This window comes from Hypanus sabinus, chromosome 30, assembly GCF_030144855.1.
Source record: "Hypanus sabinus isolate sHypSab1 chromosome 30, sHypSab1.hap1, whole genome shotgun sequence".
Lineage (NCBI taxonomy): Eukaryota > Metazoa > Chordata > Chondrichthyes > Myliobatiformes > Dasyatidae > Hypanus > Hypanus sabinus.
Genome location: NC_082735.1, coordinates 11,730,943 through 11,757,425, shown reverse-complemented (window position 1 = coordinate 11,757,425; position 26,483 = coordinate 11,730,943).

Genomic DNA, 26,483 nt, shown 5'->3' with positions numbered 1-26,483 from the left:
TAAGGCTGTCATCCACCTAGGAATGGTGTCATATGACCAACTGGTAAGCAGCAGTCATGTACCGAGAATGATCCAGGAACAATCAGTGAAGAGCTCTTGAATGAAGAATGCACAACTAGAGCTCTGCTTGTGTTATCCGTCTGGAACTCCAGAACGGACATAGAACAGTCCAGAACAGGCCCATGATGTTAAGCACCCAACTGAACTAATCTCTTCTGCCATATCCTGCTATTCAAATCCCTATCTGCATTTTCATCTAAAAGCCTCTTAAATGCTTCTATCGTGCCTGTCTCACTAGCAACCCTGGCAACATATTTGAGAGACCCACTGCCCTCTGTGTAATAGATTTGCCCCACACATCTCCTTGGATCATACCCTTCTCACTTTAAATTCATGCTCTCTAGTTTCATTTTGGCTTTTTGGGAAAGAAATACCACTGTCTACTTTGTCTTATGACTCTCATAATCATGTAAACTTCTATTAGGTCACTCCTCAGCTTGCTCTACTCCAGAGAAAAAAAAATGTTTGTTCAATGTCTCCTTATAGCACATCTCCTCTAATCCCTCTAAACCTCTTTTCCACACTCTCCAAATCCTCCACGTCCTTCCTATGATAGGATTTTAATGTAACACTCCAGTTGTGACCTAACTAGAGTTGTATAAAGCTGCAACAAAACTTTCTGACTCTTGAGCTCAATTGCTCGACTAATGAAGGCAAGTCTGCCATACACCCTCTTTACCATCCTATCAATCTGTATGTCCACTTTCATGGAGCTATGGACTTGGACACCAAGGTCCATCTGTATGTAAATATAGTTAAGTGTCTTAGGTGCCTGCCATCTTCCTGCCCACATCTGTAATTGATCTTTAGTCCCACTCTCCACAATACTGCCAATCTTTGTATTATCCTTGTACTTAATAAGTTGAAGTGGTTCATTGTGGTAGGTCAAATATGACGGCAGAATATAGTATTAAAGGTAAGACTCTTGGCAGTGTGGAGGATCAGAGGGATCTTGGGGTCCGTGTCCATAGGACGCTCAAAGCAGCTGCGCAGGTTGACTCTGTGGTTAAGAAGGCGTATGGTGTATTGGCCTTCATCAATCATGGAATTGAATTTAGGAGCCGAGAGGTAATGTTGCAGCTATATAGAACCCTGGTCAGACCCCACTTGGAGTACTGTGCTCAGTTCTGGTTGCCTCAGTACAGGAAGGATGTGGAAGCCATAGAAAGGGTGCAGAGGAGATTTAAAAGGATGTTGCCTGGATTGGGGAGCATGCCTTATGAGAATAGGTTGAGTGAACTTGGCCTTTTCTCCTTGGAGCAATGGAGGATGAGAGGTGACCTGATAGAGGTGTATAAGATGATGAGAGGCATTGATCGTGTGGGTAGTCAGAGACTTTTCCCAGGGCTGAAATGGTTGCCACAAGAGGACACAGGTTTAAGGTGCTGGGGAGTAGGTACAGAGGAGGTGTCAGGGGTAAGTTTTTTACTCAGAGAGTCGTGAGTGCATGGAATAGGCTGCCGACAGCAGTGGTGGAAGCGGATATGATAGGGTCTTTTAAGAGACTTTTGGATAGGTAATAGCTTAGTAAAATAGAGGGCTATAAGTAAGCCTAGTAATTTCTAAGGTAAGGACATGTTCAGGACAACTTTGTAGGCCGAAGGACCTGCATTGTGCTGTAGGTTTTCTATGTTTCTATGTAACCCACCTGTCATTAACATCCAAGTCATATAAGAACATACGTTCCATTCAGTAAGATGTTACTGTGTATCTTTGCTAACCATAAGAGGAGGGGCTTAGTATTACAAATAGTAAATCTGCCATCATAATGTTCCTCTAGTTTTCCACTATCCAGAGGTCATTCATCTCTGACCAAACCACCTATAAGTTGTCTGGCTACAGTCTTCCAATAATCTTTGAATTGAAATTGAGTAGTACGCCCAAATGACAGCAAAACTTATGCTTCAAGATTAGTCATTGTAAACTCATCAGTCTTTCTTTAAGCCTTTGGAAGAGACTATTAGGGAGTTTCATAGAGAAATCAAACAGGCTGAGATTATGATGTCCGAGGACAGTGAGATGATAGCTGTAATGCCCAGGACTGGGTCGTGAAACGCCCTCCTTCTTCAGATGTCAGAACTTTGGATGCTTAATAAATATTAGGACCCAAATTAAATGGGGTTTAAATCCTTTTGTAGGACAATGCCAGGGAATTCCCTCCAGTACCAGAATCAGTGAGTCTCCGGGTATAATTCCACCATTGACAACTAGGGGATGGAACAATAGTCAGGGTCATGAAATACACTGGGCAGGTGGGAGGTTGGTAGTCAGGGTAGAGTCAGACTGTGGACACAAGCTGTGGTATGTGCTCACCATGCACATTGTGATGGAGTTGACAGCAGACCAGATCTATTGATCGATAGACATACAGTATACAGAGAAACAGACAGACAGGATGTGGGGGGGGGGGGAGAGAGAGAGAAGAGAGAAGGGAGAGAGAGGAGCGAGAGAGAGAGAGAAGTCATTATGAGAAAGTACTTATAACCGTATAGCAATTACAGCACGGAAACAGGCCATCTCAGCCCTTCTAGCCTGTGCCGACACTTACACTCAACTAGTCCCACTGGCCCGCACTCAGCCCATAACCCTCCATTCCTTTCCTGTCCATATACCTATCCAATTTTACTTTAAATAACAATACCGAACCTGCCTCTACCACTTCTACTGGAAGCTCATTCCACACAGCTACCACTCTCTGAGTAAAGAAATTCCTTCTTGTGTTACCCTTAAACTTTTGCCCCCTAACTCTCAAATCATGTCCTCTTGTTTAAATTTCCCCTACTCTCAATGGAAAAAGTCTATCCACGTCAACTCGATCTACCTTCCTCATAATTTTAAATACCTCTATCAAGTCCCCCCTCAACCTTCTACGCTCCAAAGAATAAAGACCTAACTTGTAATAAAGACCTAACTTATTGAAAGAGAGACAACCTGTTGGGATTCACACCATACATACAATATTGTTTCAAAAGGTTGAAGCGGGACTAACAAATGCAACAAAGGACATTAGCCAGGCTCTTCTGTGGCCTGATTAATCATCTCTTGAATCTCCCTTATGCCCTCTTCTAAAGATCTGGAAAGAAAGTGGAGGCTATCACAGAACTCCCAGAGTATCCACGATTTTCTATCACAGGCGATTTTTCATTGAATCTCGGTTGGTCAAAATGATGCTCTGCTCAAAAATCTTCTAAGCAACTGAACCCAGTGTGCAAAAGAGTCAATAAAATGAAGACTCAGGTTTACCCAATGGAGATCAAGGGTGGGGATATGGAATGTACTGCCTTTTAAAGTGTTGGGAATGGATTTTGTGTAGTCTTCTGAAGAGAATTAGGTAAGAAAAAAATTCAGGGATGTGGAGAGAGAGTAGAAGAATGCAGCAGTTGACAAAAAAGCCAAAGAAATTCAGATAAAGAAACCTTTTAAAGGAATACAGGGAAAGATTAGAAAAGTGGGACCATTTGTGCATCTCTAACAAGGTGTTAGCATAGGTTTAATAAGCCAAATAGCCTACCCATTCTCTCTTGTCCATCCTCCACACATTTCAGAATGATCAACACCCAATCAAAATCTCTAGAAACAATTTAAGAGTGTCATTTAATAAAAAAATACTTTTGATTATCTGCTCACACAACTAGGCGTAAAATGTTCCTCAAGTTTTAAAATAGTAAAACTTTTACCTGACCTGGAGATTTGTCTGACCCCACCTAACAAGAATGGGAGATTGATTCCTGTATCCCTACAACACATAGAACATAGGCCGGTGGCTCTAGCCAAAGGTAGCTCACCTGGACAAAGCTGTCCATGTCTGGCTCCCTACCCTGTGGTTCTGGGTGAAAGAATTTAGGGACAGCAATGACTGATATCAGCAATGAGGGCTCCTGGCACCTTAAGAAGGTTACTGAGAGGGGTACAAGCCTCAACCATATACCATTCACCAATGATCTATTCCAGAAAAGATTTCTGTGTTGCCCATTTACTGTCCATATCACTCACAAAATGGTTAACATTCTTCCTAGGTAGTCTTTCGGAATCAAAGATGACTTGCTTTCCCTCCAGTTTCCTGGCTTCTGAGGTGATTGGTGAGGCTGATGCAGGATCCACACTACCACTGGCGGGGCAGGAGGTGGCTGATGGGGTGTGTGATTCATTTCATCCAGAACTTACTCGGGGCTTTTCCTGAGTGGCTGTGAGCCACAGATTGCCAGGACCCATTGGGATCCTGCAAGGCTCTAAATCTATTTTTCTCTCCCTCAGTGGTAGAACAATATTTTGTTTCTAGATCCTGGTTTCAGGCATGTGGACTACATTGCCTGCCGTTGGAGTATAATCAAGACCTCCTTTCTGGGGATGTTGACTGAGTGAAGACATTGACTCAGACCATAAGATATAGGAGCATTATTATGTCATTTGGTCCATCAAGTCTGCTCCAGCATTTCATCTTGGCGGATTCAATTTTCTTCCCAGCCCCAGTCTCTTGCCTTCTCCCCATATCCCCTCATACCTTGATTAATTAAGAATCTATCAATCTCTGCCTTAACTATAGCCAATAACTTGGCCTCTGCAGCCACCTATGGCAACAAGTTCCACTGATTCACCGCTCTCTGGCTAAAGAAATTCCTCCTCATCTCTCAATGACCTCATCTCTCATCTCTCAATAACCTCAATGCCTATAACGTCACCAAGTCTGGGTCACAAAAGCAAACTTATTTAGCATGGAGGTTATCATAATATGACTTTGAATAATTCCAGTCCTCAGTCTAGCACTGAAATTAATGCTCTTTGTGAAAAACTGTCATCCAGAAATCACAAAAGTAAAAATGGGACACTAGAAGAATAAAAAATTGAAGTTCTTCCTTGGGCCATAATCATTCTTTCTCACTTTCAGCTGCTCTACCTAGATGCGTGCTTTTAGCATCCTATTCAAACTAACATAGAAAAAAACCATCAGAAAACCTAGAGGAATGGGCCCACTGGATTTCCTCAGAACTCACGGCCACTGGCACACACATGTGGTTGTCAGGTGTGTTGGCCGTAGCAGGCTTGTGCTGTAGGGTCAGGTGGATCTGATTCTCCAAGTCTCAGACAATCAGGGCAAGGAGCTGAGAGGATGGAATGATTGGCTGAGGGTCGATCTCTATTTCAGCTGGATCAATCTGTCATGACAGGGTGTTCACCTTAGTATTCTTAAAACTGTGTTGGTAGGAGGTGGTGAAGTTGAATTGTTCAAAGAAGAGGGCCCAGTGAGCCCCAACAAGGGTTGAGTTGGTGGGTTTGTTATATGAATGAGGTTCTGGTGGTCAGTCTAGATCAAGAAGGGCTCAATGCTGCCCATCAGCTGATGTCTCCATTCCTCATAGGCCATATAATGGCAAGAAGCTCCCTGTCTCCTACTCCATAATAGCATTGTGTGGAGTTGAGCTAGCAAAGAGAAGGAGGCACCAGGGTGTGTTTTCCTGTCCAGTCCCTCACTGGGAGAGCATTGCACTGGTGCTCAAGTGAGATGCATCCACCTCTACCACAAACGGCCCGGAGGGGTTCAGATGGCAGAGAATGGGAGTGGTGGTGAAGCATTTCCTGAGTTCCTGAGTGTGATCTGCAGCAGTACACTAGGTTGTCCATGAGGGAGGTGAGAGGAGCAGCGAGTCAGCTGTAGTTCCTGATGAATGGCAGTAAAGGCTGGAGAAGCCCACACTGTAGCTGTTTGAGGAAGCATAGTCAAGACCACTCAATGACAGCATGCACTTTCTTTGGGCCCATGATGATGCCCGGGGGTGCCGGAGAGGGGCAAAAGGATATAACCTATGAAGGAAGTGACTGGGGTGTGGAACTGGCATTTTTCCAACTTGCAGGACAGTTGGTTTGTTGATTTTCCAAGAAGATGCTGAAGCACTGAATGGACGTGACAGACACGGGCTTGGTGGTCCTTGGAGAAGATGAGAATGTTGATGAGGTTGATGAACACATACTGAACCTGTGCAGCAGGTGTTAAATTGATAAAGGCTTGAAAAATGGCTGGACTATTGGGAAGTCTGAAATCATCACCAAGTATTCATAGTGACCAATCGGTGTTATGAACACCATCACCTACTCATCTCCCTGGCAGAGGTGGATCAGGTTGTACGTGCTCTGTAGATACAGTTTGTTGAAGATCTTGGACCCATGGAATGTTTTGAATATGCTATATGTTAAGGGAAGAGGGTAGCGGTTCTTAATGGTGATTTTGTTGCGCCCACAGTGGTCGATACAGGGATGAAGACCCCTTTTATTCTTTTTGACAAAGGAACATCCTGTACCACCAGGGGACAGGAATGGTCAAGTGAAGCTTCACTGCAACACTTCAGTGAGGTAGTCATTCATGGCTCAGATCTAAGGAGGAGAGCGGGAGGACAGACAGTCTCGGGGAGGGGTGGTGCCTGGGTTGATCGCACAATCATGTGTGGTCTATGAGGAAGCAGGATGCTGGCTTCCCTTTTACTGAAGGTAGTGGATAAATCATGGTATTCCTGCGGGAGTTTAGTGAGCAGGATAGTTTCCTCCGTCTTCATGGATTTACAGAGTGAAATCAGCTGAAGTTGCAGGCAGGGGGGTCCCCATCTCAGCAGTGAACTGATGACCAGGCAAAGTAAGGGTCATGGGTGGAGAGCCGGGGGTAACCCAAGAAAGAGGGGAATGTTGGGTAAGCTGATATGGAGGAACTGGGTGGCCTTGCATTTCTCTCCAATGCTCATGTGCACAGGACATGGACATGCCCTGACCATCACAGACTCTCAAAAGGCAGCCATCAATGGTAATAATGCAGAAACAGAGAGTGATAGGCTCAGTATGGAATCCAAACTGCGCACACAAAGTCCAGTCCAGAAAGTTCAGAGTAAATTTATGATCAAAGTAAATTTATGTCACCATGTCCAATCCTGAGATTCATTGGAGAGACTACATCAAGGCAAGGCTGCTGGACCAAACAGTATCAGCCCCAGGGCACTGAAGGCAATGTGCAAGCCAGCTGTCTGGTATTTTGCAATCTGAGTCTGTGTCAGGAAAAGATACCGGTGCTGTGGAAGACTTTCTGCTTGGTTCCTGTACCCAAGAAGGTGACTCCATCTGAATCTAATGACTACAGACCAATTGCCCTCACATCTCATGTGATGAAGGTGCTGGAAGGGCTAGCCTTGGCTTACCTTGGACCGCAGGTGAGATCTTCATTGGACCCTCCACAGTTTGTCTACCAACCTCATGTGGGAGTGGCTGATGCCATCATCTACCTGTTGCAGAGAGCTCACTCCTACCTGGATGATGCTGGTGGCATTGTGAGAATCACATCTTTTTGATTTCTCTAGTTTCTTCAATACCATCCAGCCACTTCTTCTGAGCGAGAAGCTGCAAAGGATGGGCGTAGACAAATCCACTATCTCCGAGATTGCTGACCACACCCCAGCTTCTACGGCTGGGTAGTTCTCTGTCTGAGATGGTGGTGAATGGCACTGAGGCACCAGAAGGAGCTGCCCTATCTCCATTTCTGTTCACACTGTACACCTCAGACTTTCAGTACAAATTTGAGTCTTATCACTTGCAGAAGTTCTCTGATGATTCTGCGGTGGTTGGGTATATCAGAGATGGGCAGGAGTCCCATTATAGAGGACTGGTGGACAAGATTGTGGAGTGGTGATAGAGAAATCCTCTGGCCCTGAAAGTGGTCTAAACCAGAGAGATGGTGATTGATTTCAGGAGGAAGAGGACTGTGACAAGTTCTGTACACATTCTGGGCGAAGAAGTTACGGTAGTGGAGGAGTGCAAATACTTGGGTGTTCACCTCGACAAAAAACTTGACCAGAAAACCAATACCAAGGCTGTTTACAAGAAGGGGATGTACAGACTCTATTTTCTAAGGAAGCTGAGATCCTTTAATGTGTGAGGCAGGATGTTGGAGATCTTTTACCTGTCTGTTGTAGTGAGGTCAATCTTCTCTGCAGCTTTATGTTAGGGGGGCAGCATCAGTGCTGACGACACAAAAAGACTAAATAAATCATCAAAAAGGCTGGATCTATCCTTGACTACAACCTGGACTCTGAGTTAATGGCAGGCAGGAGATCACTATCAAACTGTTATCCATTGTGGGCGATCGGCACATCCTCTCTATGCAGAGCACCCTTTTTAACAGGCTCATTCAGCTCTACTGTCACAAGGATCGTTATAGGAAATCTTTCCTATCAAATGCAATAAGCATATACAACAGTTCATCTCTGTACGACAGGAGAACACACACCAATCCGTTTCAATAGGTACACTTAATGTCAGAGAAATGCATACAATATACATCCTGAAATTCTTTTTCTTCACAGACATCCATGAAAACAGAGGAGTGTCCCAAAGAATGAATGACAGTTAAAACATTAAAATCCCAAACCCCCCCAGTTCCCCTCCCACAGCACAAGCAGCAACAAGGCAATTACCACCCCCCACCCCCACCAGTAAAAATGCATCAGTACCCTCCAGTGAGTACTCAAGCATGCAGCAAAGCATCAAAAAGACACAGACTTGCAGTACCCCAATAACGACATACCACAGGCTCCTTCGCTCCCTAGTAAGAGGAATAGAGGTGTCCCCATTTCACAACGAGAGGGGAGACAAAAAACTCATTGATTTACAATGTTAGAAGTTTGTTACATCATTTTTTCTGAGCTCTGCACCCAGAGGGTCAGCACCAAAAAGGCACAGCTCTCCAAGCACACAACCTCCAGTCGCCAACCTGCTACTCCTGATGTTCCGTGTTCTCCCACAGCACCACCTAGAATCAACTTGTCCCCAGAGCCACGAAATCCCTGAAGGCACACTCGTCTTCCAGACCACGCCCTTGGGATATCAAAAAGCAGCCGGTCATGAGGCCCTGAAAAGAACCAAATTCAGAGGGTACCTCCATGTCAGGGTCTTCAAAGGAACCCCCCCCCCCCAACACCCTGAAATGGAAAAAAGAGGTAAAGATAGAAATAAAGCTGTTTCCAAAGATGCAAGCTGTTTAGCACCATCTTAATTTTGCCCCACCATCATAGTACAGAAGTCTCTGCTTTATTATTTTGTACATTATTGTTGCGCATTGGAAAATTATTATTGGGTATATTATTATTCTTTACTTTATTATTAGTTAAGTCTGCACACTGCTGAGTGTGTTTTTAAATGTTGCTGCCGTACTGAAAGAATTTCCCACTTGGAATCAATAAAGTTTTATTATTATTATTAATGCAACTTATGTGCTGCACCAGGACAGATCCTTTGAAAATGATAACACAAAGGAATTTAAAACTGCTGGCCCTCTCTGTCTCTGATCCTCCAATGAAGAGTGGCTCATGGACCTCTGGTTTGTTCCTCCTGAAGTCGATAATCATCTTCTCAGTCTTGCTGACATCGAGTAAGCAGCTGTTGTTGTGACACCACTCAGCCAGATGTTCGATCTCCATCTTATATGTTGATTCATCGCCACCCTTGATTTGGCCAACAATACGGCATTGGAGCTGTGCTTAGCCTCAGAGTCATAATTATAAAGCAAGTAGAGCAGGGGGCTAAGCACACAGATTGTGGTGCACTCGTACCAAGGGAGATTGTGGAGGAGATGTTGTTTCCATTCCAAACTGACTGGGGTCTGCAAGTGAGGAAATCAGGAATCAAGTTGCACAAGGAGATATTGAGGCCTAGGACTTGAACCTTATTGATTAATTTTTGAGGTATTCATACTATTGGTAGTATTGAATAGTGAGCTGTAGTCAATGAAGAACACCCTAATATATGCACCTTCATTGTCCAGATGCTCCAGGATTGACTGAAGTTGCATCTGCCGTTGATCTGTTGTGATGATAGGCAAAATGGAGTGGATCCAAGTCATTTCTCAGGCAAGGATTGATGCATTTCATCACCAACCTTGCAAAGCACTTCATCACACTGAACGTAAGTGCTATGGGACGATAGTCATTGATGCAGGTTACCATTGTCCTTCTCAGGCACCATAATAATTGAAACCTGCCAGAATCAGGAGGATACCTTAGACTGCCAAACCAAGAGGTTAATGATATTGGAAAACACTCCAGCTGGTTGATCAGCACAGGTCTTTAGTACTCAGCCAGGAAACCCATCTGGGCCAGATGCTTCCCTTGGCTTCTCCCCCCTGAAAGTGCTCTCAGAAATTGAAATCACAGAGTCATTGGGGGCTATGGGACTTCATGAAGGTGTCTCGATGTTTTGATGGTCAAAGTGAGCATAAAAGGCTTCGAGCTTATCTGGGAGCAACGTCTTACTGTCACTAACGTCACTTGGTTTCACTTTGCAGGAGGTGATTGCACTCAAGCCCTGCAATAGCTGTTGAGCATCCTTCTGTGACCCAAGTTTGGTCCAGAATTGCAGCTTTACATGTGAGCTGGCTTTCTGGAGATCGTACCTGAACCTCTTTCATTTAACTTGGGCGTCAGACTGATCTGGCCCTCAGCAGATTGTAGATCACATGATTCATCCTGGGCTTCTGTTTAGGGAAGACTGAATGATTTTGTCGGGACACAGTCGCCTACAGCTGGTTTTATAAAGTCCTTGATAACCGTGGTGTATTCATTCAAATCCTTTGATGAATCCTTGAACATGGCCCAGTCTACCAAACTGAAGCAGTCCTGTAGCCACTCCTCACTCTTCCTTGACCACCTCTTTGCAGTTCTCATCTCTGGAGCCTTGCTCCTGTATGCAGCTAGGAGGAGAGAATTAATCCATCAGATTTCCCAAAATGCAGCAGGGCATGGCACAGTAGGCTTTCCTAATTATGGTGTAGCAGAGATTGAGCGTGTTGGGACCCCTGGTGCTAAAGGTGATATGTTGATGATAAATGGACAGATTTGTCGATCAGAGTTTCACTGCCTGACTGAATTCCCCAACAGTGATTTGAAAGGCATCAGGGTAGGCTGTTTCTTGTTGCAACTTACAATACATCGAGCACCTAGACCATAAGACCATAAGACAAAGGAGCAGAAGTCAGCCATTCAGCCCATCGAGTCTGCTCATTTTATCATGAGCTGATCCATTCTCCCAGTTAATCTCACTCCCCCGCCTTCTCACCATAACCTTTGATGCCCTGGCTACTCAGATACCTATCAATCTCTGCCTTAAATGCACCCAATGACTTGGCCTCCACTGCCACCCATGGAAAGAAATTCCACAGATTCACCACCCTCTGGCTAAAAAAATTTCTTCGCATCCCTGCTCTGAATGGGCACCCTTCAATCCTTAAGTCATGCCCTCTCATACTAGACTCACCCACCATGGGAAATAACGTCGCCACATCCACTCTGTCCTTGCCTTTCAACATTCAAAATGTTTCTATAAGGTCCGCCCTCATTCTTCTAAACTCCAAGGGCGGTCAAACAGTCCTCATATGTTAACCCTCTCATTCCCGGAATCATTCTAGTGAATCTTCTGAATCCTCTCCAACATCAGCACATCCTTTCTTAAATAAGGAGCCCAAAACTGCACACAGTACTCCAAGTGAGGTCTTACCAGTTCCTTATAGAGCCTCAACATCACATCCCTGCTTTTATACTCTATTCCTCTAGAAATGAATGCCAACATTGTATTTTCCTTCTTCACCACCGACTCAACCTGGAGGCTAACCTTAAGGGTATCCTGCACGAGGACTTCCATATGCCTCTGCAATCTCCATAGCTACTTCCTTCAGAACACGAGGGTGCATTCCATCTGGTCCAGGAGATTTATCTACCCTTAGACTATTCAGCTTCCTGAGTACTTTCTCTGTCGTAATTGTGACTGCGCACACTTCTCTTCGCTGGCACCCTTGAGTGTCTGGTATACTGCTGATGTCTTCCTCAGTGAAGACTGATGCAAAATACTCATTCAGTTCCTCTGCCATCTCCTTATCTCCTATTACAATTTCTCCAGCATCATTTTCTATCGGTCCTATATCTACTCTCACCTGTCTTTTACTCCTGATATACTTGAAAAAGTTTTTAGTATCCTTTTTGATATTATTTGCTAACTTCCTTTCATAGTTCACCTTTTCCCTCTTAACCACCTTCTTAGTTTCCTTTTGTAAGCTTTTAAAAACTCCACAATGCTCTGCTTTCCCACGAATGTTTGCTTCCTTGCATGCCTTCTGCTTTGCTTTTACTTTGGCTTTGACATCTCTTGTCAGCCACCGTTGCATCCATGTTCCATTCAAAAATTTCTTCTTTTTTGCAATATATCTGTCTTGCACCTTCCTCACTTCTCGCATGAACTCCAGCCACTGCTGCTCTGCCGTCCTTCCTGATAGTGTCCCTTTCCAGTCAACTTTGGCCAGTTCCTCTCTCATGCCACTGTAATTTCCTTTACTCCACTGAAATACCGACACATCAGATTTCGGCTTCTCCTTCTCAAATTTCACAGTGAACTCAATCATGTTGTGATCACTGCCTCCTAAGGGTTCCTTCACTTCCATCTCTCTAATCACCTCTGGTTCATTACACAATACCTGATCCAATACAGCCAATCCCCTAGTGGGCTCAGCAACAAGCTGTTCTAAAAAGCCATCCCTTAGACATTCTACAAATTCTCTCTCTTGAGATCCAGTGCCGACCTAAATTTCCCAATCCACTCGCATGTTAAAATCCCCCACAATTATCATAACACTGCCCTTTTGGCAAGCCTTTTCTATTTCCTGTTGTAATTTGTAGTCCACGTCACTGCAGCTGTTTGGAGGCCTGTAGATAACTGCCATCAGGGTCCTTTCTTAGCTCAACCCATGAAGATTCTGTACCTTCCGATCCTATGTCACCTCTTTCTAATGACTTAATATCATTTCTTACCAATAAAGCCACGCCACCCCCTCTATCTACCTGCCTATCCTTCCGATACACCGTGTATCCTTGGACGTTCAGCTCCCAGAGACATGCATCCCTTAGCCACATCTCAGTGATGGCCACAATATCATACCTGCCAATCTGTAACTATACAACTGTTACGGTCTGGTCTGGAGCCCGCATTCCGGGTCTTGATCCGGTCCACAGAATCAGGACTCCGGGTCTTGTAGCTATCACTCCTTTCGCCCTTGAGCACAATTAGTCACACCTATGGATCATCGTGGCTTGTTGGGGCTCAAGGAGGTGCACCTGATGCCCATTGGCTGGCGGTGTATAGAGGGGGCTCTGGGACTGAGTGGGGTTGGGGGTTGCTATGGCTGGGAGTTCCTCTTGTTAAAGATGAGTAAGTCTGGCAGTCACCCTGGACACAGTTCCCTTCCTATCTCTTGCCTCTGTTGGGCAAGTCTGGCTGGACTGCTGTTGCCTGGGGGGGGGGGGGGGCTTGGCCCCTTTCCATCCCTTGCTGTTGATGGGTTGATGGGGTGTGCCTCACAACCTACCCAGGTGCCCTGTGACCTGCTCAGGCCCCTGTGTTCCTGCCTGGGAGGTCTGGACCCTGCCTAGGAGTTATGCGGCCTGCCCAGTGAACTCCTAGACCCTGCCTGAACTCTGGGATCCTCCTGCCTGTCTGAACTCTAAGACTCTCTCGGACCCCCAGCACCACCTTGAATGTCACGTCCCTCACGCACACCATGGTGTCCACGTCTTGTCTCTCATTTAGTTGTTCCTGTCCCGCCCCTGGTACTTCAGTGCCTGTGTCCTGCATTTGGGTCCAGCCTCCTGTCCCCTTATGACAACAAGATCATCCACCTTATTCCTCATGCTGTGTGTATTTAGGTATAACACCTTAAGTCCAGTATTTGGTACTTTTTGCATTGATTGCATTGCAACTTGTCCCAATGGCTGCAAATTTGCTCCATCACCAGCCTGTCCTTCCTGACGTCCTTACTGCTCACTACTTTAGATCTATTTCTGCTTTCCCCCTCCTCTGCTCTATCATCCCGGTTCTCATCCCCCTGCCAAATTAGTTTAAACCCTCCCTAACAGCCCTATTAAACCTTCCTGCCAGGATATCGGTCCCCTTCGGGTTCAGGTGTAACCTGTCCTTTTTTGAACAGTTAATACTTCCCCAGAAGAGATCCCAGTGATCCAAGAATCTGAAGCCCTGCCCCCTGCACCAGTCTCTCAGCCCACATTCATCTACCTGATCCTTCTATTCTTGCCCTTGCTAGCAATCCTGAGATTACTACCCTGGAGGTCCTGCTTCTCAGCTTCCTTCCTAACTCCTGGAAATCTCTCTTCAGAACCTCCTCCCTTTTCCTATCTATGTCATGTACTAAGACAGCTGGCTGCTCACCCTCTCCCTTCAGAATATTCTGGACCCGATCCGAGACATTCCATACCCTGGCACCTGGGAGGCAACACACCATGCGGGTATCACTTGCTTAACATCTGCTTTGGTATTTAAACTGCTGTCAGGATCGTGGATGAGAAGTCTCTTGGTAAGTAAAATAGTTGGCACTTAATTTTCAGGCCACTAATTCTAAGCACCACAAAGAGTTTATCATGAAACACAGACCAATAACCCTTGGCCTTCTCCGAATTAGCAATCCTGTCCATCCAATGTATCAATAAACCCTCAGATCTTACGACATATCCAGCATGTCTGGAATGAGCCAAGTCTCCGTGAAACACAACACAGCAATTCTCACTTCCCACCAATAGAGCTATCCTCAATACCCGAAGCCTGGACTGACACCTTGCTCTATTGTCCTGTTCATTATTTAGTGTAATGCCTGCACTGTTTTTGTGCACTTTATACAGTCCTATGTAGGTCTGTAGTCTACTGTAGCTTTCTCTGTGTTGTTTCTTTTATGTAGTTCAGTCTAGTTTTTTGTACTGTGTCATGTAACACCATGGTCCTGAAAAACGTTGTCTCATTTTTACTATGCACTGTACCAGCAGTTATGGTTGAAATGACAATAAAAGTAACTTGACTTGACTTGATCCTGCCCTTAGGTTCTCAATCTTATTCTCCAGTGACTGTACCTTTGCTAATAACATGCTGGGTAGAATGAGTTTCATTCTTCAAGTGTATCAACCGGGCTTGAAGTCCTCCCTTTCTCCCTCTCTTCCAGCCATTACGATGTACATCCATCCACTTAAAGGTGCCGTACTGCATGCTTGAGAGTTAAGTCCACTGAGTCCTTTAGTAAATTGCAGGTGCAATAAGATGGTTCTAAATTACCTTGCTTAAAGGGAAATTACAGGCTGCAGATTGCAGTGAAAGCAATTCAGAAGTATATTTAGAAGATCTTTGAGCAACCCGCAACATGATTCAGCAGCGCCATCTTGCTTCAGCCTGCACACTGCAGCTTTGCACTTGCCTGCTGGGCTGGAAATCCACTAGTGCCTCCTGTGTGCGGAGAGCCATCGGGGGTTGAGTTGGGCTACGGTGCTGCAATGAGAGGTGAGGGGAGCTTACCAGATAGAAGACCCCTTGTCGTGAACATGGTGCTGCTGCTTTCCTGGGCACAGTGGGCAGGATGATCGGTGGCTCCACGGTAAGCACACAGGTTGCCCCTCAACCGACACCCACGTTCTAGAGAGCTCTCACTACGGAGGGCCAGAGTGATGGGGGTTTCAATATCAGTGGGCATCACCCGGGTAGACAGCTCGTCTTTCAAGCACTCTGAGAGGCCTACAGTGCTTCTGCAGTCAATGAGGGTCCAGAGGTCCACAGCGTAATCCAGCACTAAGCCTGAGCCTTGACTCAGGCGAAGGATCTGATCTGCGGCCTCCCTTCCACCCCCGGATGGCCAAAAACCTGACACATCTCAGCGGCAAGCTCCTCCCATTTATTGCAAATGGTGGTAATATTGTCCCAATTAGCCGCAACCCTGGTCAGAGCACGCCCTGTCAGGAGAGAGGCGATGGAAGTAAGCTTGGCTCAGTCCGTAGGATACGGGAGCTGGAGCTCAATGTGTAATATGTAACTGGATGGGAAGATACAGCATCGGGTGGGGGATCTGTCAAAGTGTGCGCGCACTGGAATCCTGGGCTCCAAGGGAAGAGGTTGACTGGCATGGGGTTCCTGTATCGATAAGGAGAGTTGGTTGACAGTAGCAAGCAGATGGCCTGCTACTTCCGGATTGTGTGCTCCTGACAACAGATAACTTCCTGCAGATAGTATACTCTGCTGGGTCAGTATAGGGGAGACTTGGCCCAAAAGCAATGCAGCGGACATGATTGAGTAGTGAACATACTTTACTAAGCTGCAAAATAACAAGCCACAAGGGGCCACAAAGCAAGAGAGAACAGATACTTAATATGACAATGCAACAAGTTAACTGAGGGCGAGGAGAAACTGATTGAGACTGGTTAGTTCGTATAAGTGAACAAGGACTGTGGATGAGAGTGAGGTTTAAATAGGCTGCAGGTGATGAGTTGGAAACAAGTGGAAAGGTGACTCCTTTTAGCTAAGTAGAGACAGGGAAGTGCCTTTCTGTGCAGCCCTGACAAAAATCTTTTCTACAGTTCATTGCATTAACAAGAAATCTTGCAAATACATCTTTTGCCTTAATTAGTATCTAGATTAATATTCCAGTATTTAACAATGTAAATTAATCTGGTTCTTCTGGTGACCCCTGTTGCATCATTGAATGCATGAGGTGTATACAACTGAATAATGAAGTGAATGTGGAGATGAACCACATTAATAAATAGCATGCTTTAGATTGATGATTTTAAATCCCTCTAAAAACCATTTAGTTCAGGGGAATGGGCATGGTACCTTCTACATAATCCACCCAGTTTGTAATGTCTTAAAATGAAACTTTGATCTATAAATGCACCATAGAAAGCATCCCATGAAGATGCATCACAACCAGGTACGGCGACTGCTTTGCCCGAGACCACAAAGAAACTACAGAGAATTGCAGACACAGCCCATTTCGTCCCATTCCCTGGTCTTCCTTTCACATTGGGAAAGCAATCAGTATAATCAAACAACACCTCCTATGCCAGTTATGTTCTCGTCTCTCCTTTCCTGTCAGGTAAGAGGTACAGAAGGTGGCAAGCAGGTAACATAAGATTCAGGGACACCTTCTATCCCGCTGACATCAGACTCTTGGGCAGTCCTCATATGTGCTAAAAATTGAACTCTTCAACTCCTGATCTCCCCACCTTCCTCATCATGGCATTTCTGTATCATTTGTCTCCCTGCACTGCACCTTCACGGTAATCACAACACTATGTATGTGTTGAACCTGTTTTCCTTTTACCAGCTCAGTATCATTCATTTCTACTACCTAAGTGTTTAATTCTGCTCCTATATCTTATGGATTTGTTGTCTTAATGCATGGCGTGATCTTTCTGGATGGCATGCTGCTTTTCATTTTCCAGTCAGCGGCTAATTCACTTGACCAATTCACCTGAGCCACAAATGTGCATTCTACCCAAGAAGAACTACAAAGCAAAATACTTGTCGTGGGAAATGTAAGAGGCTAATTCCAACCTATTTTTACAAAAGGATAAAGGTCATTTCCGCTAAGTGCTCAAGTCTGATATAAAATCCCTCATTTTAAAGTCAAAGGGGCAAAACTCAACTGTAAGGCTAGTGCTAACACGCCAGCAACTGTGTTTCACATCTCACTGCACTTTAACTTCTGTCAACTAGAGTGAAATTAACATGATTGCCAAACAGGCTGTCAGTTCGCGATTACCCTTTTTACATTATCAGACAATGTTAAGGTCTACCCCACTGTGCCTATTCAATGTCGCCAGAAAAAAAAACTGCTAATTATTCTATTTTAATGCTTCATGCAATTTCTAGATTGTCAGCTCAGGGACTGAAATGAACAACCGTTACAGAGAAAAACACAGACATGAAGTTAAAAAGTATGGATGAGTCAACTCAAATTTTTAACCAATAATTTAAGTTTAAAACGGAGTTTTCAAAAAGGCCAGGGTTAGGTATTTATTTCAGTTTCAATCTCAATTCCAAGAACCAGGACAAATTAAAACCAGATTCCATCAATCCACATTTGCTCTAAACTATCAGAAATTCACATTAGCTTAAAAATCTCCAGACAAGTAAATGTTAATCTTGACATTTTCAAAAAGCTACAGAAGGCATTCCAGCAAACTTCAAGTAAGGATTAGTTTTCAGTGAGTACACTTACTGACCAGAAAACCTGCGGCAAAGTATACATAGAGAGGCTAGGTAAACACTCTTAAGTACCTCACATGGGCAATATCAAACAAAAGCTGACTAGGGAGATATTCCAATAGTTCAAATAAATATCAGAGAATATATATAGTATACAACCTGAAATTCTTACTCTTCACAGACATCCATGAAAAGCAGAATACCCCAGAAAATGAGTGACAGTAAGAATGTTAAGAACTGCAAAGACCCCTCTCTTCCCCCCCCCCACACACACAAAGGCAGCAGCAAAGCATCAACCCTCCCCCTCCCCTCCTGCACTTATTTCAGCAAAAAGTATTAGCATCCACCACCCACCAGGCAATCAATAGCAAGACCCCCAGAGACCAGGATCTGCAATACAGTACAATAAAAAATAATCCTTCCCCCGACAATTCAACATGCCATAGGCTCTCACTTTCCCCTAATAAAGGGACAGTAAGCGTCATCCTTCCCACAGCAAGAGGGGAGACCAACAAAACAAACATCTTGCTGGTTGTGATGTGAAAGTCTGCTACGTTGCATTTATTCTGAGTTTTCCAACTGAAGAATTGGCAGCAAATTCTTCCCCTTCATTAGAGAGGGCGATCAGGGTTCAGAGGCCTCCAACAGCAGATCCGCTGTTTGCAAAGTTCTGTTTCTTCCACGATGCCTTCGTCAGCAACACTGGCATGGAATTGGCTCGTCCACAGGGCCACAGAGCCCCAGAATCCCAAAGATGCGCACGTCTTCCAAGCTGCGTCCTTGGGATATCAAAAAACAACAGTTCAGTGAGGCCCAGGAGAAGGAACCATCATCGTAAAGAGGCACAATTCGAGTGCAGCTGCAGATCAAGGTCGCTGACAGGACCTGATCCACCTTAAAAAGGAAAAGAAGAGACATTAAAGGGAAGAAATACATCTGTTTTCACAGATTAGGATGCCCTATGGTGCCATTGGATAAAAGATCAAAATACTGGCACAAGAAATGGATCTTAAGGGAAAAAATGAGAGGTAGTGAGATTTAAGTCATTATAACACACAGGAACTTGGGTCTCAGCACAAAACACCAGCTATTTACTTCCCTCTGTAGATGCTGCCTCACCTGTTGAGATCCTCCAAAATTTTGTGTGTCTTGCTTCCAACATTAACAGGTAGAGGTTTGCTTTCTAATAACAGAGCAACAGCTATCAGGAGGCCTGAAATGGAAGTGTCAAGAGATCTTGGATTATTGTACAACCAGAGAGGGCATGACCACTGAGGGGTATAAAAACGAGTATGTTAAAATCAAGGTGTTACTGAATTGGGATTGAATGAGGTGCTAGTGTAATATTTCTTATTTTGTTTCTGCCACCTGAACCCCAATTTAAATTACGGAAAATCCTTTGTGTGCAAATCCACCATTGATTAGAATAGTTGAAGAACAGTTTGGTGTGGGACATTTAACTTTTTTAAACAAGGAGCACTCTTCACCCATGGCCTGTCTTCTCATCTTAATCGTGGAACTCCTTTCACAGTCTCTTAATGCCTTTCCTGGAACAAACAGGTCCTGATTTCCCCAGTACCTCTGCAACCTTTAATCAATTTATTCCCTAATGAGCAGTCCTGTGTTATTTTGGGGTGGCAGGGTGGAGATATGTCTCTACCAAGGCTGTTCTTCCCTCTGCTGGCCTCCAGGTCACTCTTGGGCAAGGTAAAGCACCTGCTTAGTGCCCTGATCAGGGTCACATGAAGCCATGGGAGCAGGTGGTGGATGGGCATATGAGCAGCTGATGCATGTCAAAACTCCTGGTTATGCAACCACTGAGGCCAGGCAGGCCATCTCTGAAGAATATTGACAAGTGGGGCTGAGAGGAAAAATGGATTAGCCATGATGAAATGGTGGAACAGACTCAATGGGCCTAATTCTGCCCTTATATCTTATCATCTTATGGTCTTATAATGGCTGGAGTCACCCACCTTGTAAATACACTCCCCAGAAGTGTCATAAGCCTACAGGAGGCTGGGCCCAAGTGCAGGAATCAGGCACTGAAGTACGAGGAGCAGGACGGGAACAACTATACGAGAGACAAGACGTGGAGACCATGGTGTGTGTGAGGGATGTGACGTTCAAGGTGACACTGGGGTTCTTAGAGAGTCTTGGAGTTCAGGCAGGCAGAAGGATCCCAGATACCTCTGGGCAGGCCACATAACTCCTAGGCAGGGCCAGACCTCCCAGGCAGGAACACAGGGGCCTGAGCAGGTCACAGGGCACCTGGGTAGGTTGCAGGTCACAACCCATCAGCAGCGAGGGATGGAAAGGGGCAGAGTCCCCCACCAGGCAACAGCAGTCCAGCCAGGCTTGCCCAACAGAGGCAAAGGATCAGAAGGGAACTATGTCCAGGGTGACTGTCAGACTTACTCAAAGAACTCACCTTTAACAAGACAAACTCCAAACCAGAACAACCCCCAACTCCACTCAGTCCCAGAGCCCCCTATATACACCGCCAGCCGATGGGCATCAGGTGCGCCTCCTTGAGCCCCAACAAGCCACGATGATCCACAGGTGTGACTAATCGGCTCAAGGGTGAAAGGAGGGACGACTACAAGTCCCGGAGTCCGGAGTCCGCGGACCAGATCAAGAACCGGAATTGGGTTCCAGACCGGACCATAACAAGAAGAAGGCAATGGCAATTCACTTCTGTAGAAAGATTTGCTAAGACATGGAAAGACCATGATCCCCCGCGTCATATGACATGGCATATAATGAACAAATGTGCTATTTCACACAAGAACATAAGGAAATGGGAGCAGGAGTGAGACACTTTGCCTCTCAGGTCTGCTATGATCATGGCTGAACTGCCCCAGGTTTTCTCCACTTTTTTTCTGCCAGTGTTCCATATCCCTCAGTTCCATGATCCTTCAAAAAATTATCTACATCCCCTAAGTACTCCCAGTGATCCAATCCCCAGATCTTCTGAGCTGTGGAATTCCGAAGATTCCCCATCACCTGTGAGAGAAAGTTCCTATTCAAACTGTTTTAAGTGTTGCCCCTAATCTTAGAACTATGTCCTCCAGCACTATGTTCAGGATTCTCCCACTACTGGAAATATTTCAACAACTACTGTCATTTGCTCCCCAGGGATCATCAACATCACCCATCTTTCTTACAAAAAATCAAGAATGCAGATCTAATTTCTAATCGCTCATGGTAGGACAATTCTTCCATCCCAGAAATTACCTAGGGAATCACTCCAGGACTACTTCCAATACTAGTTTGTCTTTTCTTAATTAGGATCACCAAACTTTTATACAGTACTCCAAATGTAGCATCTCTTGTATCCAGTATAATTGTAACAATACTAACTTCAACCCTCTGTGATAAAGACCAAAATCTTATTTGCCTTCCAATCCATTTGCTACACCACCCTGCTAACTGTTCTGCAATTTGTGCCCAAGAACACCTCTGCAGCAGCACACAAGGTGCTGGAGAAATTCCAAGCCAATGAAGGGTCTCAATCTGAAACATCATCTGCCCATTCGCACCAAAACCTTCAGCAAATGTCCGCAAATGTACTTTGGAGAGCGTTCAAAATGATGAGTGGAGCATCAGTCACCACCATCGAGGGCATCTTGAAAAGGTGATGCCTCAGAAAGGCAGCATCCATCATTAAGTCCTCTCACCACCCTCTTCTCATTACTGCCATCTGGGGAGATGTACAGGGGCCTGAAGCCATACATTCGGTGTTTTAGGAACAACATTTTCCCCTCTGCTGTCGGATTTCTGAACTGTCCATGAACCCATGCATACTTCTGCACTATTTTTCTCTCTTTTGTCACTGCTTAGTTTTTGTATATTTTTTTATTGTAACTTACGTTATTTTTGTGTATTGCACTGCCCTGTTATCAAAGAACAAATTTCATCATACAAGTTGGTGATGATTATAAACCTGATTCTGATTCTAATCCTGAGTTCCCCCAGCACTTTGTATGTCATTCCAGATCTCCAGCATCTTCCTGTACAAATCCCCCTGTACTTTGTTCTTCTGCAATATTTCCCCATTTTGGTAATAATCTACCTTCAGATTCCTCCTAATGAAGGATGTGTTCTCTTACTCCTTTACATTAAACTTGATTTTGGAGTTCCTGAAGTCCATCTTTTCAATTTACTTCTGGTGGTTATCCCTTTCCTTTCAACAGTTTCCTCTCAGCATGAGGATGTAGCAAAGAAGAAAGTGCATTGGTCTTTATCAATCATGGGATTGAGTTTAAGAGCTGAGAGGTAATGTTGCAGCTATATAGGACCCTGGTCAGACCCCACTTGGAGTACTGTGTTCAATTCTGATCGCCTCACTATAGGAAGGACATGGAAACCATAGAAAGGGTGCAGAAGAGATTTTCAAGAATGTTGCCTGGATTGGGGAGCATGCCTTATGAGAGTAGGTTGAGCGAACTCGTTTTTTTCTCCTTGGAGCAACGGAGGATGAGAGGTGACTGGATACAGGTGTACAAAATAATGAAATGCATTGATCGTGTGGGTAGTCAAAGGCTTTTCCCCAGGGCTGAATTGGCTAGCATGAGAGGGCATAGTTTTAAGGTGCTTGGAAGTAGGTAGAGGAGATGTCAAGGGTAAGTTTTTTACAGAGAGTGGTGAGTGTGTGGAATGGGCTGCTGGTGATGGTGGTGGAGACGGAAATGATAGGGTCTTTTAAGAGACTCCTGGATGGCCATTTTGGAGCTTAGCAAAATAGAGGGCTGTGGGTAAAGCCTAGGTAGTTCCAAGGTAGGGACATGTTGGCACAGCTTTGTGGGCTGAAGGGCCTGTATTGTGCTGTATGTTTTCTATGTTTCTATGTTTTTCTATGTTAAAGTTTTGAGGACTCTATATGTGAAACAGCAGAGATTAATACAGCAATACAAGCAATCTAAAGTTTGCCTTAGACTTGATTTTTAGCATGCCCTCACGTTGGCTTGGGTGAACAACATGTTATTAATTGATCAGTTAATGAAACTGTAATGAGTTCTTCGGGCCGGAGAGCATTGGGCTCTGAGGTTCTTCGAGCACCTGAATTGTTTAATACCGGTCATTAATTATTTAGAGTTCCTTGTGTTTTTCTCAAGCAGCTCACTGTTTGTGTTGCTAGGCCAAGCCACCAATGATCTTTTCGAATTATTCTGAATAAACATTTGTTGCCATCTCTACATTGGCATCTGTTGTTTCTCCACACTTGGGTTCCAAAATTGGTAGCCCTAAACACGACAGAAATGAAACCAAACTGCTGGAGGATCTCAGCAGGTTAGGCAGCATCTGTGCAGGGAAATGCACAGTTGATGCTTTGGGTCATTACCCTTCATTTTAGGTACTCTGCATTATCTGTAAAATTACCTACGTTCTACTGGCACTTCATGGCTTGGAGACATAAAACCCTTTGAATCCAAGTGAAGAGCTTTATGTCTCCAAGTATTGAAGTTGAACCAGACTGACAGTGGAATATAGGTAGTTTTACAGAGTCCATATAATCCTTTGACTGGTGTACATCCTAGAGGTTTATAATCATTCTAAATTCAGTGAAAAGCCAACGTTCTTCCAAATAATGCATTAGTCAATGGCAAATAACTCACTGGCTATGTGTAAATTAGACATTATGTAGCTGGTGTGATGATCTAACTGAGAGGTAGTAGGAGACATCCAGGACAGTTGCAAGAGCATATTGCTGAGCTTATTACTGTATAATGATGGAACAGCGTGAGAGAAATAGCTTGGAGAATCAAAAAGTTGACAGATTGGGAATTCAGTGTAGAGGGAACTGAGTTGCTAACTGGACCAAAGAATTCACTTGCATGATATATATAGTGCCTATAAAAAGTATTCACCCCTCTTGGAAGTTTTCATATTTTATTGTTTTACTGCATTGAATCGCAGTGGATTTATCTTGCCATTTTTGACACTGAAAAAGAGAAAAAGACTTTTATGTCAAAGTGAAAACAGATTGGATGAAATTCCTACAAGAAATAAGGAAAGTGCAGGAAAAATATATTCCAAGAAAAAAGTAAATCATGAATGGAAAAAATGGCACAAATGTGGCTAATGAGCAAGGTTAAGGCTAAAATAAAGTCAAAAGAGACCACATACAAGGAAGCAAAAATTAGTGGGAAAACTGAGGACCAGATGACTTTTCAAAACTTACAGAAGGAAACTAAGAAAGTCATTAAGAAAGAAAAGATGAATTATGAAAGGAAATTGGCAATTAACATAAAAAAGGATACTGAGTTTTTTTTAATATATGAAGAGTGAAAGAGTGACACAGGTAGATATAGGACCGATTGAAAATGATGCCGGAGAAACTATAATGGGTAACAAGGAGATGACAGAGGAACTAAATGAGTATTTTGCTTCAGTCTGCACAGTGGAAGACATTAGCAACATACCTGATAGCCAGAGGTCTCAGGGAATAGAATTAGGTACAGTCAAGATTACTAGAGAGAAAGTGTTTGGGAAGCTAAATGGACGAAGGGCAGATAAGTCTCCTGGACCGGATTAGGTGCATCCATGGGTTCTGAAAGAGTTGGCTTTGGAGATTGCCAAGATATTGGAAATGATCTTCCAGGAATCAATAGACTCTGGCATGGTTCTGGAGGACTGGAAGGTCGCAAATGTAGTTCTGCTGTTTAAGAAAGAAGGGAGGCAGCAAAAAGAAAATTACAGACCTATTAGTCTGACATTAGTAGTTGGAAAGTTATTGAAGTCGATCCTCAAGGACGAGGTTATGAAATACCTTGAGGTGCATGACAAGATAGGCCCAAGCCAGCATAGTTTCATGAAGGGAAGCCTCACCAACCTATTGGAATTTTTTGAAGTAATCTCAAATAAGATTGACAAGCGAGAGGCTGTGGATGTTGTGTATTTGGATTTTCAAAAGACCTTTGATAAGGTGCCGCATAAGAGGCTGCTTAATAAGATGAGAGCCCATGGAATTACAGGAAAGATATTGGAATGGGTGGAGCATTGGCTGATAGGCAGAAAGCAAAGGGTGGGAATACAGGGATCCTATTCTGGTTGGTTGCTGGTTACTAGTGGTGTTCCGCGGGGTCGGTGTTGGGGCCGCTTCTTTTTACACTGTATATCAATGATTTGGATTATGGATTAAATGGTTTTGTGGCTAAGTTTGTGGATGACACCAAGATAGGTGGAGGAGTAGGAAGTGCTGAAGAAATGGAAAGGTTGCAGAGAGACTTGGTCAGTTTAGTAGAGTGGGCAAAGAAATGGTAGATGAGATACAATGTTGAGAAATGTACGGTTGTACATTTTGAAAGAAGAAATAATCGGGCAGATTATTATTTAGGTGGGGAGAAAATTCAAAAATCGGAAGTGCAGAGGGACTTGGGGGTCCTCTTGCAGGATACCCTAAAGGTTAACCACCAGGTTGGATCGGCAGTAAGGAAAGGGAATGCTATGTTGGCATTCATTTCAAGAGGAATAGTGTATCAGAGTAAGGAGGTGTTGATGAGGCTCTATGGGGCACTGGTGAGACCCCATTTGGAATACTGTGTGCAGTTTTGGACCCCTTATCCTAGAAGGGATGAACTGATTTTGGAGAGAGTTCAGAGAAGATTTACATGAATGATTCCTGGAATGCAGGGCCTAACATATGAGGAGCATTTGTCGGCTCTTGGATTGTATTCATTAGAGCATAGAAGAATGAGAGGGGATCTCATAGAAACATTTCAAATGTTGAAAGAGTTGGACGGAGTAGATATGGAAAGACTGTTTCCCTTGGTGGGTGAGTCCAGGACAAGAAGCCACAGTCTTATAATTAGGGGGTACCCATTTAAAACAGAGATGAGGAAAAAAATTTTTTAGCCAGAGGGTCGTGGATTTATGGAATTCGTTGCCACATACAGCTATGATCATTGAGGGTTTTTGAGGGGGGGAAATTGACAGGTATCTGACTAGTCAGGGTATCAAGGAATATGGGAAAAAGCCGGAAATTGGAACTAGACAGGAGAATAGTTTAGCTCATGGTGGAGTGGCGGAGCAGACTCAATGGGCCGAATGGCCTACTTCTGCTCCTTTGTCTTGTGATCTTCTGATCTCAACAAAGTGATCTAAATTAATTACAAAATATAAAACACAAAATAATTGATTTCATATGCATTCACCCACTTTAGTATGACACATAAATTCCTACTGGTGCAGCCAATTGGTTTTATAAGTCATGTGGTTAGTTAATTGAATATCAATTGTGTGCGGTCAAGGTGTTTCAATTGATTTTGGCAAAAATACACCTGTATCTGGAAGGTCCAACTGCTGGTGAGTCGGTATCCTGTATCCTGGCAAAGACTACACCATGAAGACAAAAGAATACTCCAAGCAACTCTGAA